Source organism: Ursus arctos, unplaced genomic scaffold (genome assembly GCF_023065955.2).
Source record: "Ursus arctos isolate Adak ecotype North America unplaced genomic scaffold, UrsArc2.0 scaffold_3, whole genome shotgun sequence".
NCBI lineage: Eukaryota > Metazoa > Chordata > Mammalia > Carnivora > Ursidae > Ursus > Ursus arctos.
The window spans coordinates 53,006,290-53,027,677 of NW_026622985.1; the positions used below are offsets into that span (position 1 = coordinate 53,006,290).

Below are 21,388 nucleotides of genomic sequence, written 5' to 3' on the forward strand. Positions count from 1 at the left end.
AGAATGTTGTAGAAGTTAAGACGAGAGATGATGGAGAGAATGAACTAAGGCAGGGACAGTGGAGATAAACTGATATATTTGAAAGATATGAAAGATATCACATTGAAAGGTCTTGGCAGCAGGTTAGTTGGAGTGAATAAAAGAGATTGACCAGGTATGCCTGGGTGCCTTTAACTGAGATAGGGAATATAGGAAGCACACCGGCTTTAGGAAGTAATACGATCCTTGGATGTGTTGAGTTTAGTGTCCATGGAACATCTTTACAGAAATGTAGGCAAGGAAATATGAGTGTGAAACTCAAGAGAGAGCTCTAAAAGACATTAGAATGTATTTATGAATTGATTGAAAAATATCTTAGTGCCTGCTATGTGTCAAGTCACTGTCCTAGGGCCAGAGGAGATAAAACAATTTTTTTTTTTAAGTGAAGGGAGACAGACAACAGTCAGAGCTGCTTCAAATAGGCACTCTGATGAAAACAAACCTAGTAGGAGGGAGAGTGGCTAAGAGTGTGTGTGGAGAGGCTAGTTTGGATTGAGCGTTTAGGTTTAGTTTCTGGGGTAACATACTGAGACAAATAAGAGAAAAAAGGATGTATGTGTGGATATCTGGGAAGATCATTTTGAGCAGAGGGAACAGATAATGGTAAAGATGAGAAATGGGAAATTAGGCACGTTTGAAGCAGGGAAGGCAGGCCGATGCAACTGGAGATGAGCAGGTGGGGGAGAGATCATCGAGGGGGAACTCAGCAGGGCTCACGAGTACCTAGTCATGAAGGCTGGTGTAGACCATGGTCAGGTTTGGGACATTTTCTAAGTGCAGTAGGAAGCTACTGGACAGTTTTAGCAGAACAATAACAAAATCTTTTTTATGTTTTAAAATGATGTCTCTAGCCACTCTAGAGATTATTGTTGAGAGCTAGAGTGAAAGTCAGTGACCAATTGAGTGCCTGCTGAAATAAATAAGCAAGAGGTGATGGGGGCTTAGAGTAAAATGATGCCAGTAGAGCCGTCACAAGGTCAGGTTTTGAGTCAGTTACTTGTCTTCAGTCACCCCCATGATGGCTGAATTTAAAAACCACTTTATCACTGGTCTGTTATGAATTCTAGGTATTTTTGTCAGTGCATATATAAAATGTCACCTTAAAAAAAGAAACTTGATGAAATTTATTACCCCATAATAACCTAGTTTTGAGATACTAAAAAAGATTCAAATCTTCGTATTTAATGAGATCTGGCAGTGATCCTGTAGTCATATTTCAGGTTTATTAGTGCTTATTATGTAAAAACACTTCCAGACAATTCTACTGGTTTAGTTAGAACACTACATATTTTCTTATAATAAAGTAGTGAAGCTTTGAGCTGCTTTGTTTATTAGTGGTGAGGAAAATAAAAATAAAAGTAGGGCTACTACACTGAGAGTAAATTAGGGACATTTCTGTTATTTACTTGAGCTGTTTAAAAAAGAATCTCTGTAGATGTAGCTTTTCTCTGGATGAGCTCTGTACTTTAACCAGGAGACTTCTAGTCATAGTATGGAGCAGGCACTAGGGTGGGGAAAAATTAGGGGTTGGTAGGCTGGTTAAGAGAATTTTAAAATAGTCTATGCAAAAGAAGATTAAAACTGTAAACCAAAGGTCTGAGAGTGGAAATTTTGAAGAGGATGAAATTGAGACTTTAATGAAGCAGAGTAAAAATATTTCAAAGAAAATTAGATGTCTGAAGGTTAGGGAGAAGAAAGAAAATCAGATGATTCTGAGATTTTAAGCTTTGGAGAACCGGTGGATGGTGATGTCATAATAGGTAGAATTTAGAGTGGGAGGAGTAGGCTCAGTTAGGTGAGTGAGTAGTTTTGAAAATGGTAAATTAAAAGCATCATCTTTGGGACTTCCCAGGGAAGTATGTTAAGAAGGCAGTCAGGGAAAGGTGAGTGCTGTCACTAAAATTTCAAAATCATATTCGTATAGAAACTAGTTAAAGTTCGAGAAGTGAATGAGATCGCTCAAGAAAAGAAAAAAAACCTCAGGGATGTCAGTAGCAGTGATGGTCTGTCCTCAGGCAGGGTGAGGACAGATAATGTAACTGATTTGCCAGTCAGGTCATTCCAAAATTTATTTACAAAGTTTGAGGAGAGCAGTGGCAGGGGAAGCCAGAAAGCAGTGGCTGAGATGGGAAGGGTGGAGAGCTGAACTACTCTTTAGAGGAGCTTGGGGCAGTGGGAAAAGGACAGAAGGCTAGGACCCAGGGAAAAGGGACGTGGGGTTCTAAATAGTAATTTTTAAAAATTATTACTGAAGGGTGAAGAAGATGTTAACACATTTATAAAAATTTGCAAGTATCAAATGAGGAAAAAATACTGAAGGTATGAGAGAGGGATGATGTGTGTTTCATGGTCCCACCGTAGGCGGGAAGGACTTGATTCATTGTAGTCTTACACAGGAGGAGGGGCGTATTTTCTTCTGATGTTGAAAAAAAGGGAGTAAGGAATGGTGCTGACGTTTGATTCTAGAAGTGGAGGGGAATTTCAATAAGTCATAAATGATACGCTCTTTTTTCCTTCTAACAAAATCCTCTGTTGGCAATTTAGTGTAGTGAATGTTCAAAATGGGAATGTGGGAGAATCCATGAAGGGGCAAAGTAATGGAATTATGCAGCAATATTTGGGACCTTGCTGATTTTTGGAGAACCGGGGAAGTTTGAACATATTGAAGACCTGGGGAAAAGAATAGATAGGAGGGCACTGAAATGGAGGAAAGAGCTGTGAACATCAGAGTTGAGCGAAGAGAAAGACAAACTTGATTCCCTGACGATTTTGTCTAGGGCTACCTATATTGAAATGAGTGCTGGCTAGCTTTAGCCAGGACACTAGGTGACTCTTTTCACTAAGTCTAAATATAAACTACACCATTAATGCCATTTTTATCAAACCAAAGCATATGAAAAAGTTCTGCTACAGCAGAAAACTATCATTGTAAAAAAGGACTTGTAAAACATCCTGCAATATTTGAAACAATATTTTTATGTAACCTTTTAAAAATTTATGAAAAATCAAATTACCGTATTTTTAGTTCGTTTTGTTACCAGTATTCTCAAAGCATGGTATCCAGCTTGATCCTTAACTGCTAGAAATGCAGGCTTGTTAAGCATATCCAGCTGTGTCCAGTGTTTATGCTCGCCATAACGAAATTTACAATGAGAAAAAGATTGAAGTTGTACCAGTGTTCAGTTGTCATTTCATCTGTTTGGAGTACTCTTTCACCACTTTGAATCTATTGCATACTCTTTAAGTTTCCTATAACTGGAAAATCTTCCACATAAGAAATGTGAGGTTAAAACCCCAAATAATCCGTTCATTTTGGATAGGATATAATTTGCTGCTCTCACCAAAGAAGGACCTCTTTGGACTTCCTAAATTTCTAAAACTTTGTTAAATAATTAGTAAGGCTATTCTATGCAGGGTTTTCATCTGGACATGTAAAATCAAAGTCTAATGATATTTGGACTGTTTTGACATTCCTGTGGCAAGGACTCCATATGTGGGAACCCTGTGTCCCCCTGTCTTCTCACTTGAGCATTCCTGCCCAGAGGGAATGACTGACATTATACCTTTGAGAATATTTCCCACTTTTTTCCACCACCAAAAATAGATTTTTGTGCTTATTTTTAATGCAATGCCTTGTACTTACTTTTATGTAATGTTTTGCTCATTGCTTTAAAGGCTGGTGTAAGTAGGAATGGACAATAGCCTGAGTGCTGAGACAATAAAATATTCCATATTGATAGCTAATTCTAGTTGCTTATAAAGTATCTTTGCATAAAGATATCTTTGTCATCTTGGCATAACATAATATTATAATCTGGATTACATTTGAGTACAGGTCAATAATTTTTAAGTCCCAGTTTTTTGTTAGAGTGGAATTGGTAGGTATGAGTTAAGGATAATGATTTGGTTGACACTAGATAAACATGGCAATAAGTAGAAGCAGTTTTATGATGAGTTAATTGAGATTGACTAAAAAGTTTCCTTTTAAGTTAAGTCTTTACACTTAATGTAGAGAATATACATATCGTTTGAAAATTGAAAATATTCTTTGTGGGCTCTTAAATATTGGTTTTATTTATTTTATTGTTATATTTTAGTGGAATGTTTTCCTCAAATATATTTCATGTCATACTGTATACAAAGAAGAACTTAATGAAGCACATCAGCCAAGGACAACTTGGTCTTCCCCAGGCTTTCACCTTCAAAGAAAAAGTCCTGTTTGTTTTTATCTCTGAAAGAATAGTTATAATTCTCTGATTGTTCTGCATTCAAACTGGCATTACTATTTATACATGAGAGATATATTTTTTGTACTTTAAAAATTGAAATTGTTAGTGCACATATAGATGAAAGACCAGCAGTGCCCCCCAATTCTTTTTATTTCTATTTTTTTCCCCAAAGATTTTATTTATTTATTTATTTAACAGAAATAGAGACAGCCAGCGAGAGAGGGAACACAAGCAGGGGGAGTGGGAGAGGAAGAAGCAGGCTCATAGCGGAGGAGCCTGATGTGGGGCTCGATCCCATAACGCCGGGATCATGCCCTGAGCTGAAGGCAGACGCTTAACGACTGCGCCACCCAGGCGCCCCTTTATTTCTATTTCTTGCTCCCCAGAAGCTACTGCTTTGAACTTTTTAGCTGTACCAGTAAATGTCATGCTTATCTTGCTGATTCTTTATTTGTCAGTTTTAACCATTATGGAAGATGAGCATTTAGCTCTTTTTCCACTCTACTCCCACTCTTTCTATATATACACCATATACACTTCTGATCCCTCAATTCTCCCGACATGATTGTATTAGGAATTTTGATTAGATCAGTATGTGTTAATTGATCCATTAGTAAACTATAGTTACCTTTCTCCATTCTTGTATTTTTATTTTCTTGGAGTTCATAATTATTTGCTTAGTTCTCTCTGTATACCACTTATCAATGATTCAGTCCCCAAATCTCTGCTAGTTTTCCAAATAACTTTTCAGCATGTTAATTAAAATTTATCAATTTCATTTTCTTGAAGATGTCACTCCTGGAGGCTTCTAACCTGTTTTAATGTGGCCTCGTTATTCTCTATACCTGACACATACTTGTCACCATCTTCCTGAGAATTATCTTTGCCTCTCTCCTGGTTTGGGTTTCTAGTTCCTGTAGTTCCTATATTTCATGTCTTTCCTTTTTCTCTTTTGCCACTTTGTTTCATGCTTAGAGAGCACACATCTTTTTCTTTCTTTCTTTTCACTTTGATTCCTGATTCTTGACATGTGAGTGTGTTTTTTTTTTTCCCTTTGTCCCTAGTGTTGTGAAATCTCACAATGATGTGTTGTGCTATGAGTCTGTTTTCATCAATTTCACAGGGCGCTCCATGCACCATTTAGTCTAGGAACTTAATATTTTCCAGAATCAAAAGCAGTAAGCATTTTATTAACATTTTCCTCCCTTACATAACTTCTCTTACTTAGATGCCCTCTATTGGGTCTTGTAATTCTCTCCTGTTTTTCCTACCTCTCTACTTTTCTACTTTTTTGGTATTTCCCCAGATTTATCTTCCATGATTTCTACTGGATTTTTTATTTCTACTTTTGTATTTTTATTTTCTAAGAGCTTTTTGTTTCTTCTGAATGTTCCTCTCCTAGAGCAATCTTATTCTGGTTTCACAAATATAATATTCTCTTATTTCTCTGAGAATGTTAATGACGTTTCGTTTTCTTTGCCCTGAGTAGTTTCATTATTACAAGTAGATTTTACCTGTTTGTTTATTCTGGTCTGTATCTTTCATGTCTTAGGCTTTTCTCGGCATATAATATCCCAAGGTTACTAGCTCCTTGTTAAGAGTGGAAAACTAAAAACATGAAGCTCTTTTTGCATGTTGAGCTTCTCTGTGGCCATTCTGTAACTGGATTGTTTGGGGGTAAACCTGAGCTTGATGTCTATGTCTTTCCTGTTAGGCTGGTCATGTTCTCGAGAGGACTCTTCACATCTTCCTGGAAGGTAAAGACCAACTAAAGGCTTATGATAGTCAGAAGGGAGAAGCAGGTGGTGGGGTTGTCTCATCATTCAGTAATTCCATTTTCCTTATGATTTCATTGCCTTTGGTCCAGCGGCACTTCTTACCTTAGTCTCTCTAGAAAATAAACTTCTAGTGTTTGGTACTGTTTGGTGCAGGGTAAGGGGCAGGCAGCTACCCTCAAGAAGGGTGAGGTTGAATTATTGGTAAGTGGTATTTATGAAAAACTATGAAAATAAATAAAGCTCCAAGAAAATAAAAATCGGGAATGGAGAAAGGCAGCTACAGCTTCTTAATGAATCAGCTAATGAACACTGAACTAATACTAAGTCTCCTTCCTGTAGCTCACCTCATTCACCTCAAGTACCTTGTGGTGCTAATCCCTGAGCCTTTGGAAGATTATGTTGTGTAAATGAGACGATTTTTTGCTTTCCCATAGCTTGTTGAGTTTGGTCTCTTTGGGATTGCTCAATCCAGTTACTCCTTTGCCCACATGTTTTACAGCTTCCAAAGTCAACTTTTCTCTCATTCTTCCTATCTTTGTAAACTTATGCCTTTAAAACTAAAATAAAATTACAGACTCACATCTTTATTACATTTTTAGAAGGGTTTTAGGAGAGACCAAAATTAATTGAGTTCAGTTTATCTTTACTTGGAAATATTGATATGTGTCCTCTTGAATAAAAATATTTTTTCACTTCATTTTACTTTTGCATTTCTATTTACTTTTCTTTCAAACTTGGCACTTTATTTTGTCAAATCCAAGCACACTGATATTTTGGAGCCTGTCGGAAGAGTTCTGCTAGAAAACCATTCTTTTTTCTTTTTCTTTCTTTTCTTCTCTTTCCTTTCTTTCTTTTTCTTTTTCTTTTTCTTCTTTTTTTTTAAACTAGGCTCCGTGCCTAGTGTGGAGCCCAATGTGGGGCTTAAACTCAAGACCCTGAGATTGAGACCTGAGCTGAAATCAAGAGTCAGACACTTAACCGACTGAGCCACCCAGGTGCCCTTAGAAAATGATTCTTAATTTTGTTTTTTAATTATGCTTCAGGTACAAGGATCTGTGTACCCTTCAGCTTTCCCTCCCAAAAGATTTTTTTCTATTAGAGTCACTGTAGCCCTCCATGCTTTGCTTCAGTTTGAAATTTTCTTTAGACATTTTGAGCATTAACGTGAGAAATAAATTGGCTCCTTTGACGCACAGGTGCTATTAGAAACTCAAGGTAGGGGCGCCTGGGTGGCGCAGTCGTTAAGCGTCTGCCTTTGGCTCAGGGCGTGATCCCAGCGTTCTGGGATCGAGCCCCACATCGGGCTCCTCCGCTGGGAGCCTGCTTCTTCCTCTCCCACTCCCCCTGCTTGTGTTCCCTCTCTCTCGCTGGCTGTCTCTCTCTGTCAAATAAATAAATAAAATCTTAAAAAAAAAAAAAAAGAAACTCAAGGTAATTCCAAAGACTTTGTATTTTACTTTAGTATGTATCAGTCGTTGATTATACAAATTTTATGTCCAGTTTGGGCTGAAAACTACACAACGGAAGGAAAATAATTCAGAGCGTTAGTTGAGCATTTGTTGAGTACTCATTTGTTGAGTTGTATGCAAGGCAATATACTGGGCTATGTAGAAGACATGCTCTTGTTCTATGAGAGAGTATAATAAAAAGAAATAGGAAGCACACATGAAACACCTAGTAAATGCTGAAAAACCATTCTTTCCTCTTATTTTGCCAGATTTTTTTTTTATTTAATGATTTTTTATTATATTATGTTAGTCACCATACAGTACATCCCCGGTTTCCGATGTAAAATTCGATGATTCGTTAGTTGCGTATAACACCCAGTGCACCATGCAATACGTGCCCTCCTCACTACCCATCACCGGTCTATCCCAATCCCCCACCCCCCTCCCCTCTGAGGCCCTCAGTTTGTTTCTCATAGTCCATAGTCTCTCATGTTTCATTCCCCCTTCTGATTACCCCCCCCTTTCTTTATCCCTTTCTTCCCCTACCGACCATCCTAGTTCTTATGTTCCATAGATGAGAGAAATCATATGATAATTGTCTTTCTCTGCTTGACTTATTTCACTTAGCATTATCTCCTCCAGTGCCATCTTTGCCAGATATTTTTATTTAAAAACATTTGGGGAAATGGGAAATTATGAATATATGTTTTCCCTTTGGATCTTTGCTTCATTTATTAACCATTATAATAGTCTTTTTTTTTGGAATCTTGTAATGTACAGTGACAATTAAAATCTTGATCCATTATCACTCTTCCTTCAGTATTTCTTGCACTCTTGATTGCCTTTAACCCTACAAGATTACTACTGTAAGCAAAAAAGAGGAAAAAGGTAATTTTCTTTTTAAAGAAGAAGAGTTTTATATTTAATCTTTTCCTTTCCTTTCACTAAATACATTTGATTCAGTGGCTATTTATCTATCACAGTTCAGAGAGATAGATAATAGAGTGGTAAGAAGTATCTTAACCCAGTGTTAATTGTAGCATCCAGCATCTCTGGACCCTCCTGACTGCAAGTAGTTTTTAATGGCCATTTCTGACCATTAATCTTACTTTTATTTCAGTCATCTATTCTTGCAAGCATTTATTTCAATCACTGGCTGCCCCTGAGCATGTTATTACTGGCAACTCATTTTCTTCCATTGTACTAAACTTTGCAAGTGCTTCCGAGTATCTGCAGGGTATTTCTGATTCCATTAATGTGTCCAGATGTAGGAATGATGAGAGATGGCTGATGTTGACCTGTGGAAATTTGTATGTCTACTCTTTCAGGGCTAAAATCATAATAAAGTCATACTGCACAGTGGCAAGACCAGAACTAGAAACTGTATTTTCTCATGCCCAGTGCTCTCTCATGATTTTTCTTCATACCTGCCACTTGTTGAAATGCAAACCCTCAGTGACAGAACTGAACTCATCATATCCCCATGCTTGTGGTCAGTTCCTTGCAAAATGTCCTGATTTGCTATCCTCCCAGTGTCTTGGACATTATCCTTCTTTTTGTTTAGGGAAGATCTTGAGATTGCTTTGTTAGAGGGATTGTTCATGGGAAATGCTGCTTATAATTTATGATTACAGCTGAAAAAGTTGAGCATTGTTTGGCGCCAGTTAGTTGAACTGAGCTCTTAATTTTTTTTCTTCTGTTGACCCCCTTCTAGCGTGTCTCTTAAAGTTTTGGGGCCTCTTTTTCTTCATCTATAAAATGGAAATAATACCTATCCCATCCAGTTTACAGCATTTTTTAAGACTAAAATTGGATAGACATGTAGGAGAGGTAATAATCTACACATAAGGTGGTTACTATTTGAACCCAAGTAATGACTGAGATTCACTAAGGGAAAATGCAAAGATGGATATTGAATTGATTAATGTAGGTGGGAGGCAATGGACAACTGAACTAAAAGTGAAGTGAAAATAAGATAGTGTGTATATCTACAGTGGTATTCAGGCAGGATGCAGTGGTGGTAGAGTTGTAAAGAATACCTGTTTGTTAAAACTTCTCCCACCAATACCACTTGATGACTTTTGGTTAAATTAGCAATTGTAGGTGGGTGTTTATATTAGCAGAAAAGTCTAAGAGAGCTCTTATAAAAGGGCTCCTTAAAGCAACAATAGTAAGAAATTCTTCCTAAGTCACATAGTATTAATACAAAAGACTGTTTTATCATTTCACAATTGTGAGAGTAATATAATATTATATGTGAGTAAGAAAAGTCCTCTGGCTTGATAAATATTTATCAAGAATCTATATAGAACTTAATTCTTAGTAATCTCAAACCAAATACCCTGGAGCTACATGTGGGGACTACAATGTGTATGTGGCTAAAAGTGGAAGGTAAGTTGTTTTCACTTTAACCCACACTGTTTTGAAGGCTCTGTTTTCTTTTTTGAAATCTATAAATGTTGTGATTAGGGTGAAAATGTTTGGGAAAAAAAATAATCTGATTTGTAAGATGAAATTTAAAGAATTAAGAGTAATTGTTAATGAGTTTCATTACTGTAATTCTTACCTGTAGGCATTAAAGAAGCCTTGTAACTTAAAGCGTGCCTGTTAAAGTTGTTAAAAGGTATTATTTAGTGTGACATAGCCTGAAATGGCTTACTAGGAAAGAAATCCATGATAAAAAGTACAAACTAATACATAAGGCACAGGATATTTAAGGGATGAAGTATTCTCTATAAGGAGATTATCTTTGGCAAATTCCTAAGTTGAAGAATGTGGCTAAGCATTTTTGCCTAATAAAATCTTGTAGATAATAGTACTTAATTTTATTAGGTAAAGTGGCTTTCTTTAATCCTTATGGGTATGTATAGAAAGCTCTAGGAAGGCTCATGATAATGACTTTCCAAATATATAATTCATAGCTAGAGCAACCCATTTTAAGTTACTGTTTTGTTACACATGTATACATAAGTATATTAATTTTGTAACAATTACCAGATAGAGCCAGGAGCCTTTTAACTAAACCTTCTTTCAATCTCTGCTCCTTCCCCAGGGATGATACCTGTTATACTTTGTTTTATATCTTTTTAGACTTATTCCTGTATATTAACATGTTTATACCTATGGAAAATATAAATATAAATATCGCACTTTTTCTACAGAAAAATATGTTTTGGAGAGCATTTTCATGTTAGTGTGTGTAAAATCATATTGTTCTTTTAACTGTTGCAGGTCATTCATAGGATGGGTGTTTAACCACTCCCCTCCTAAGGAACATTAAAGGTTGTTTCTGTTTTCTTCTTATGTTTTTGAATAATGTCACAATGAGCATCCTAAAAAATTGCCTCATTAGAGGCAATATTACCAATTTTGATGATCTTTTTCACTTGATAATAAGTTGTGACGATGAGGTTTAGTACAGTTAAAACTTTGAAAATGTTATAAAAAACATTACTTGAATTCTGGTAATAGTGGCATGAAGAGGCTGGCCGTTGCCCTCTGCAAAAAGTAGATATAAAATTGGACAAAATCATCAAAAACAGCCATTTAGGGGTACTGGAAATTGACCAAAGTCTATTAAAAAATTGATCTTGCACAGCTGTTAGGGGTTGGGGTGAGAACAGTGTGAATCTGTGGCCTTCATGCCTGGGCTCTTTCCAGATACCCTCCCAGTATCCCTCTGCCCCCTCAGTTGGTGAGAGCTAAAGTTTTAGCAGGTTGGGACTAACAGAAAACCAGCAGCTTTGCTGACAGAATTGAGGAGTGATGTGATTCAGGGAATAGGGGAGGGGACACAAAACCTATGACTTTGCTGGTGAAAAGCGGTAGATTTGGTTAGAAATAGAGAAGACCTACTACTGCCTTGCTAGCTCAAGGTTGTAGACCTGGTTTGGGGTGAGCAGTGGACCAGTAGAAATTTCATAGGGAAATCCTAGAAAGGAGAGAGCCACAGAAGGGCTAAGATAAGCTCTCCACACAGCTCTGGTTGCCTGGGAAACCACATATGTGGAGGGGAGACCTGAGGGAGCCTGGCAAAAAGTTCAAAGCAAGGGAGAGTAGAGAACTGGCTGTAAGTTTGAATCCGTTCCCCACTCTATACACAAACCAGCTGGCAGATGATGAAAATCTTAGAGGCTTGAGGTATTTGAGCACAACCTTTGCCCAAGTCACTAGCTAACTGTTAAGCTATACAGACATAGGCACAGCTCCTAGAAAACCAGTCTAAAATATAAAACTGAGAATTAAAAAAACTGAGCGCGTATGTCCCAACTGCAAACCATGGAGGGAAGCAGATTCTGTGGTTTAAATCCAGATGAATTACTAAAAAAGACCCAAGGACTCTGAAAAATAAAATGAATGCACAGTCACTATAATACATTAAAGATTCTGTTTTCAAGCAGAAACTGCTGGACTTGGAGAAAGAAAGGGAAGAAAGAAAAGAAAAAAGCCAGGGAAATATGACCCGTAATCAGGAAAAATGGTCAATGGAAATGGACTCTGAACATGATGTTAGATTTAACAAAAACTTCAAATTGGCTATTTGAAATATGTTAAGAGAATTAAAGGACGGTATGTTAATAATACTCAAAAATAATCCCAATAGAGAAACAAATTAAAAAAGAAGAACCAAATAGAAATTTAGATTTGAAAAATACAGTAATTAAAACAAAAAATTCATTGGGTAGGCTCAACAGCAGATTTGAGGTGGCAGAGAAAATGTGAAGATAAAGAAAAGATAATCCAAAGCAGGGAGAGAAAAAAGATGGGAAAAAAAGTAAACAGAGCCTCAGAGACCTTTGGGACAATGTCCAGCATTTCAACATACATGTAATGCAAGTTCCAAACAGACAGGAAAGAGAGAAAGGGACAGAAAAAAATATTTAAAGAAATAATGGCACCAAACCACCCCAGATTTGGTGGAAAATACAACTTACAAAGGGTTCCAGTAAGGAGGAGTAAACATGCTACACCCTCTCTCCCAGTGAATGCAGCTATAAAAATTGGCCTGAATACGGGAGTAGCTATTTGTAGACTAAAAAGTCAATAGTAGCGGTCAGGTTGGAGAAGACAACCAGAAATTTAAATACCACTGAATCAGTGGTGAGTTTACTCTCTTTTCCTCTTGGTATCTCCTACCAACTATCCTCAAACCCAAAAGTTGGCATCAGAATGAACAGAGAGAACTTTAGAAACCTTCTACTTCTGGTTTAAAGAACAAGATAGAGTGCAGAAATCTCTCTTCTCTTTTTCTTATTCTGAGTTCTCTTGCACCTCAGCTCCCAGGAAATCCTTTGGCAGCAGTGTTGAAGCAGCTGCAACAGCCAAGAGGACTCTAACTCCAAGGGAGGAAACCTTCCTCTTCCATTGAAGGAGTTGTGGTTGTAGGAAGTATATGGCAGGATGGGTTAAACAGAGCCCCTATTTCTGTCCAGAGCATTGGTAAAAAGTGCATTACAGAGAACTAGAAATACCGGGCAAATTTATAGAGAAAGAGTAGTCCTGGAAAGAGACTCCTTAAAGTTGTTTGTGCACTCCTGGACTCGCCCTTGAGCTGTGTGTGTGGATCTGACCCTAAAGACTATACATAGATGTTAAGCCCTGAAATGCTGATAGACCACCACCTAAGTCCCAGGCTGACTGTAGGTGGTACATTTGTGGGACAGATCAAAATAATATTGTGAAGGTTTTGAACAGTTTAGTAGTTTCTCATGAAGTTAAATGTATACTTATGTGAACTAGCAGTCTCGCTCCTAGGTATTTACTGGAGAGAAATGAAAACTTACCTGCACACTTGTCTGTGAATTTAAGCGTGGAAGACTAAACTAAAAATGGCAGTAGTACCTCAGAGAGTTAGAATTTGAGGCCTGCAGTCAACTGAGTAAATTGCTCGCTACCACAAAAATACCAACACTCTCCATAAGATTTCAACAAGACACAGTCTCAAAATATAATATTAAAAATATAAAGCATACATTCCAAGATTACATAGCACATGGAGAACCAGGAAAATGTCAACTCACGTGGGCAAAGATAGTCAACAGACACAACACTGAGATGACACAGATGTAGGAATAATTTGAGAAAGATTTAAAGCAGCTATTATAAATACACCACAACAGGTTAGGGTGAGCTCTCTTGAAATGAATGGAAATATATAATGTCTCAGTAAAGAAATAGAAAAAGAAAAAGTAAATGGAAAATTTGAATTGAAAAATACAGTAGCAAAAAACTCATTGGACAAGTACAGCAGCAGAATGGAGATGACACAGAATCCATGAACTTAAAGAGAGATCAACAGAACACAGAGAAAAAAGGTTGAATAAAATGATGAGCAGAGGGGCACCTGGGTGGCTCAGTCATTCCTTAAGCGTCTGCCTTTGGCTCAGGTCATGATCCCAGAGTCCTGGGATTGAGCCCTGCATTGGGCTCCCTGCTCGGCAGGAAGCCTGCTTCTCCCTCTCTCCTGCCTACTGCTCCCCCTACTTGTGCTCACTCTCTCTGTCAAAAAAACAAAATCTTTAAAAATAATAATAATAAGCAGAGCTTCAGGGACCTATGGGATAATACCAGAACATCTGACATTTTGTTTAATCAGACACACAGAAAAAAAAAAAAAAAAAGAAAAGAAAAAAGAAAGAAAGAATACTGTGGAGAAAAAAATCCTTGAATAGTCGCTGAAAACTTCCCAAATTTGGTGAAAGGCATAAACCTTATAGACTCAAGAGGTTCAGCAAACCTCAAACAGAATAAGCCCAGTGAAATCCATGCCTAGTCACATTATAATCAAACTGCTGAAAACAAGACAAAGAAAGAAAATACTGAAAGCCAAAACCACTAATAGAGAAACTATTTAAATGAATGTGAATTTCTCGTCAGAAACCATAAAGGCCAGAAGGAAGTAAAACAATTTTAAGCATGATGGTGGGGAGGGGAGGTATCAGTGCAGAATTCTTTATTTAATGAAAATAATCTCCAGATGTTACCTTTTTTGGTTTTTGTTTTTGGAGGGGTTTTCTTTCTTAAAGCATTACTCATAATAGGAAATTGTTTCTAGCAATGAAATGGATGGAGCTAGAGAGTATTATGCTAAGTGAAGTAAGTCAATGAGAGAAAGACAAATACCATAGGGTTTCACTCAGATGTGGAATTTAATAAACAGATGAACGTGGCAGGGTGGGGCAGGGAGGCAAACCAAGAAACAGACTCAACTATAGAGGACAAACTGATGGTTACTGGAGGGGAGGTGGACACGGGGGATGGGTGAAATAGGTGATGGGGATTAAGGAGGGCACTTGTGATGAGCTCTGGATGTTGTATGGAGATGATGAATCACTAAATTCTACACCAGAAACCAGTATTACACTGCATGTTAACTAACTGGAATTTAAATAAAAATCTGGAGAAAGAAATTGTTTCTAAGAATGCCAGAAAGTTACACTAGCTGCTTTTGTAAGACACTTGATTTATAACAGGAATATTGACAAGTTCATTACAAATGATAGTTCACTTTCCTTTCTGAATTAAACTTGTCAGAGGATGACAAGATGTAAGGTGGTCAGTTAAAATGATAAAATTAGGAAAAAGCCCTCAACTATTTTAATTTTTTAAAACACATTGTTTTTGAGGTGGGAAAAATTATATTTAAATTGCTGTTACTGTGATTTGTTTTTCATTGATACTTTGAATAATTAGCAGTAGTCAACCATGAGAGATGAAGAGATTGAGTTGCAGAATATTAGCTAAAACAATATTTAGCATTTACATGTTTTAGTAGGTGAGTAGTTTTAATTTTGTTGTATAACCTTATGAGTTGGATCAAAGTTATTTATATTTTACAGATAAGTAAATGCATAGTTAGAATTTTTTTGGTGCCATGTTGGAGAAAAGTGAGATTAAAATTCAGAATTTAATTCTGTTTACAGGCACTTTTTTTGCTGCATGTGTTCTCAGCATTTATATTGATATGTCTTTATAAGGCAATTCATTATTATTAACACAAATAATGAAATGAGGACCTCTTGATGGAAATGTTATTGATAGAACCTGTTTAAAGAAGTTTCACAGTATCTGAACATTGAAAAATCACATATCTTCTGACCTAGCAATTCTTGTCGTATTTATTCACTTACGGTACATCCATTAATATGTGTATATGTGTGTGTGTGTAGATATAGATATTTAGATGCTGATTGTGACATTGATTGTAACTGCAAAAAATGGAAGCAACCTGCATATCTTTCAGTAGAGGTTAGACTAAATAAATTTTGATGCATCCATATAGGGAAGTACTAGATATATTGAAAAGAATGAGCTCTGTATGGAAAGATCACAAAGATATTAATGAAACAATCCCATTCATATAAATAAAGAAGGATATATTTAAATACAGGCATGTATTTTGTCTGGAGGGCTAGAAAGGAAATCTCTTTGCAGGAGGAGATTGTTTTTTGTGTTTCTTTTGGGTGCCTGGGTGGCTCATTCGGTAGAGCATGCTCCTGTTGATCTTGCGATCGTGAGTTCAAGCCCCACATTGAAGGTAGAGTTTAATTAAAAACAAACAAAAAACTGGAAACATAGTTAAACTTTCTTTTACCACATATGTGTATACACACACACGTTTTATGTATATAAAGTGCGTGAATGTATAATGGCTTTTAAAAAATAACAATTTTTTTAAACTTATTTCTCATCAAAACTTTGACATTTTTACTCTATTATCTTTTGGTATTCAATATTACCAGTAATAAATGGCATGCAAGTCTGATTATTGTTCCTTTTACATAACTCTTCTTTCTGGAAATGTCCACTTACCCCCCTTTTAATCCTTGGCATTTTGAAATTTCACTTAGATGTTTCTAGATATGGGTCTTATTCATTCAGTCTGCTCTGTGCTTGGAAAGCCTTTCATTCCGAAGTTTTGTATGTCATTTAAACAAAGGGACATTTTCTTCTATTTGACAACTATTTCCTCTTCATCCTTGTCTCTGATCTTGTCTTATGAAACTCCTGATAGGCACTATTAGACTTGCTTATGTGTTTTTTCTTGTGTTTTCCATGTTTTCATCTTTGTTCTGCATTTAGGAATTTACCTTAACTTGATTTTCTGGATTTGCAGTTTTGACCTTATCAGTCTTATCATTTAGTTTACTGTTTGATTTTTCTAAATTTGACAATATTTTTTTTAAAGACTTCTTATTTATGAGAGACAGAGAAAGGGAGGGACAGAGACAGAGCAGGGGGAGGAGCAGAGGGAGAGGGACAAGCAGACCCTGCACTGAGTGCGGGGCCCAACATTGGGCTCAATCCCAGGACCCTGAGATCATGACGCGAGCCGAAACCAATGAGCTGGCCACTTAACCCACTGAGCCACCCAGGCACCCCTAAAAATTTGACAATATTTTTAACTGCCAGGAACTTTTCCTTATTCTCCAGGTGCCCCATTTTCTCCATCTTAGTGCCCTGCTCCTTTATGAATGCAATAGCCTCTCACATTTCTGAGTATGCTAATAAAATTTTAAGTTCTGTTCTTAGCACCATCTGATTCCCCTTAGTTTGTTCAGCTTTGTCCACTGTCCTTGATGTTTTCTTTAGACGTCTGGTCATCTGTAGCAGTTGGTTTATATTTACAAGTGAAGGACTAGGTTGATTAACCCAGAATATATATCTAATGAGAATTTCCTCTGTAGTATACAGGCTGACCCTGCCCCTGCCCCCGCTTTCTATGGAATAAGAGGTCTTGAGTCGGGGCTGAGAGATATGCCTGTCCTCAAGCAGGCTTCTCCTTTAGATTTGTAGGCAAAGAGCAGGTGAACAAGCTAAATTGAGAAGGAAGAATTTATCCTGGAGATACAACATATTAGTACAAGCTCTTCTGTTGGAAGTACAGAAGTGGGGGAGAAGGTGGTATCATCCATAGAAGTGTTAGGAAATGTGGTAAGGGGAATTTTTGATTGTCATAATACGTAGAGCTCTACAGGCATTTGGTGGAGAACAGTTCTGGGCCAAAAGGAATTTTTGTTTCCCAAATGCTAATAGTTTCCTGTTTGAGAAATACTGTGTACTAGTGTATTCCCTCCTATACAGCAGCCTTTCCTCCACCCCTTCTCCTTTAGTGTCCATCATGAAGAACCAGATTTACCTCAGCCTCTGCGCTTCTTTGTTCAGGCCCAACATCTGTGTTAGGAATCCTTCCCATGCAGAATACCCACCACTGTCTCTGCAAAGAAATGTGTGGTACTTAGGCTAAAAGGAATGCTCTTGTATATAAGGTTCCTTATTTGCTCTGAATGGCTGCCCCTCCACTGTGTCTGTACTTCTGTTGACTCCCAGCTTAGATTTTCTCTAGGAATGCTTTGGGAAACACAACTCCATATTTTGTTTTGAGACTTTAAATATGGATCATAAATTCAAGATTTTGAGTAGGCTCAACTCACTGTGGTCATTTCCACTGGGATGCTTCCACTGGTATCTACCTGGTTTCCCATCTTATCATCCTGTCATCACCATCAAAGAAAGACTTAACATTTTACTCCTTTTCTGTACTCCCTCAATGTTAATAATGCACTAGGAGGTATTGTTCTAGGAGTTTTCCACGTATTCTTTAGCAGCAACAACTTTGTGAGTTAGATATTATTGTCCTTTTCCACTTAACAGGTGAAAGAAACTGGCTTGGGGATGTTAAGTCATTTATTCAGCTTTTTAGGACTAGTTAAGTGGTTAAGTCCAGGCTCTTAACAACTATGTTATTATCACCTAACTGCAGTTCCTTCACAGTGTTTTTATCATCATCAGGCTTTATACACGCCTACACGTCTTGGTCTACTAGTTTGACTTTTTGAAGAGTATGTCTCCAGTCTCTTTGGCAGGTAACATCATACCTAGCCTATAAGCCCTCAGCTAATGTTGATTAAATTAGCTGAGCACATTCAGAGTTCTTTGATTCACTGTTACTATAACTAAATTAGAATTTCAAGATATTAGTGTGAAAGCTAAGATATTGACAGCTGTGTTATCATTTTATGGAAAACAAGTGTTACCAACTTAACATTAATGATTCATATGAACTCTGCTGTGATGGTTAAATCAGTTGTGTGAAAATAGTTGTGTCGCAATTTAAACTTAAAGAAACATGACTTGATCCAAATTTCAGTAGGTTTTTTTGGTATCATTTCTCAGAAATATGTTTTTAAAAAGAATTTTGCTCTGTTGCACCTACATTAGAAGTAGTCCAAATGACTTTTAAATATCTCCTTTAAAATTATGCTTTAAATCTTTCCAAAAGCACATAGAAGGAGATTTTGTTTTTCATTTGAGGAATTCTATAAATTATCCAGCATGGTTCTGGTGAAATATTTTATCTACAAAATATAACAACAGAAACAAATTTTAACATCTTATGAAAACTTACCTGTCATATTTTCAATGGGAAATCTAGTTTGTTGAGTCAAGTGGGAATAAATATACCACCAAATGTGGTTACAGAGGATTTTATGTATTAAAATAGGCCTGAGGCCTAATTTATTAAGAATAACTCATTTAATTAGTTATAGTTCTAAAACTGGGCAGAAATGCTTACATAAAACAATTCTAAAGAACTTCTGGAACAATGTAAGTGGGTAAATACTATTTATTTTATTATATTTGCCTTATGTACTGAATTATATTATAGAAAGTTAGAAATATATTTATATGTAAGAATTACTGAAAAAGCCATTTTAGTAGACTAAGCATTGAAAGAAAACATTTCTATCTTTATGGCTTATTATATAATTTGTGGAAAGTTGGTAGCTTTAAGATTATTGCTTTGTAAACTACACCACATTTTGCTAATTCCCAGTATTGCACAGATGTTTTGTTTATAAATAACTATATATAATTTAAAACTGTTCTTGATTTTAGTAAGAGAAAAATATTACATTTTTGTGATTGAAACTGTATTATGAAGAACTTAAGATGTACCAGACTGTGGGCTGGTTGCTGGGAATATAGGTTTGAACAAGACAGATACAGTTTCTATGCTTATTAGACTTAGGGTTTAGAAAAGAATTATACATTAAACAAATACCAAAATAATTATAGGTTTATCAGAGTTATAAAGTCCAGAATACTATGAAAATATATATTAGGAAATTTTATCGTAATCGGGGCATAGAAATTCTGCTCCTGAAGGATGAGTAGGAATTAGGTACACAAAAGTGGTTGTGCATATGTGGTGGTAAGTGGAGGGAGGACTTTGCATCAGGACAAGGATTAGATTGTTATAACTAAAGCTGTAAAGGATTGTGCAGATTGAATCTAGTATTGTATTAAAATAGCATATGGGCCATAAAATCTACATTTCAGTTACTTACATACACACATGCACAAGAGGCTATTGTGGTAGTCTGGGAAAGAAATGATGATGGCTGAGACTCATGAGGGGATGATGGAATGAAATTGTTGGATTCCACGAATATTTAGGAGGTAGAATCTACCTTTGCTCTAAGTTAGTTTCTTTTCCTACTGTTCCAAATATTTTTGCTATTTTTTTGTCCAGTTTTTTTCTCTTTATTTTTGTGGGGCTATACCTTTATTAATACTATGCTACTGTATTAATAGAGGTTCTGAAGGGAAAGAATATAAGCTCAAGTAGTCATTCTACCATATTTAACTGAACCCTACCCACACTGATTTGAAATGTCACCTTTAACATATATTAAATCCTGGTTAGCTCCTGTCTTTCAAGATTTGTCTGTTGCTATGCCAGTACTGCACTATTTTAATTTATACTGTTTTTATACTTGATAACACAGGTAACTCCTTTATATTTGTGTTTTTTTTCTAAAATTATTGGCTAGTTTTACCCATTTTCTCTTTCAAGTAAATTTTGGAATAGTTTTACAAAAAATCCCGTTGGGATTTCTATTGGGATTTATTCATTTTTTTAAAGAATAATTTGGAGAGAATTGATATTTTTATAGTATTGAATCTTCCTATCCCAGAACATAGTCTCTTCATTACTTATTTTAAATGTTCTTTATAATATTTTATAGTTTTTCTCATACCTATCTGGATGAACATTTTTATTTTAGCATTATTTTTACTTGTAGATCTTGTTGCTATTGTGAATGGGATATCTTTTTTTTCCAGGAATGATGTTTTCTAATTGGTTGTAACTATTATTTAGGAAAGTTTCTTTTCTTTATTGCTCTTATGTCTAGTCACTTAGCCAAACTCTTTTAACTAACTTAAATAATTTTTCAGCTGATTCCTTGAGACTTTTCCAAGTAGATAGTTATCATCAGTGGCTTTATTTATTTATTTATTTGCTAACATTCATCTGTGGGGTTTTTAACATTTGATCAAAACTTTCAGTATAGGGGCACCTGGGTGGCTTAGTTGGTTAAGCACCTGACTCTTGATTTTGGCTCAGGTCATGATCTCAGGGTCATGAGATTGATCTCCATATTGGGCTCTGTACTCATTGGGAAGTCTGGTGGAGATTCTGTCTCTCACCCCGCTCCCCGCCCCCCCACAATACAGAAATAAATCTTAAAAAAAAAAAAAAAACTTTCAGTATAGTTTTGAAAAGTAGTGGTGTTAGTGGGTGTTCTGGTCTTGTCCCTGATTTTAATGGTGAAGCTTTTGCCTTTTCTTTATTAAGCATGATGTTTCATATAGATTCTGGTATAAAATGAGTTTGTTTTCCTTCTATTCTTACTATGGTGTGATTTTTCGATTAGGATTCAGTTTTGAATTTTATTTGATGTACTGTATTCAAAGCGTTGAGATGATAGTTTTTTTTTCTTATACTATGATATATTAAATTACATTATATATATCTTAATGTTGAATCATTTTTACATAGTTAGGATAAACTCTATTTGGCCATTGTTATTTTTTAAGACCTTGTTAG

At 36.2% G+C, this 21,388-nt stretch overlaps 1 protein-coding gene across 4 annotated transcripts in view; it reads left to right on the forward strand.

Annotated features, from left to right (window-relative positions):
- The window catches only part of PALS2 (protein associated with LIN7 2, MAGUK p55 family member), a 113,996-nt gene that overhangs the window by 17,959 nt on the left and 74,649 nt on the right, over positions 1-21,388 (forward strand). The window lies entirely within an intron of this gene.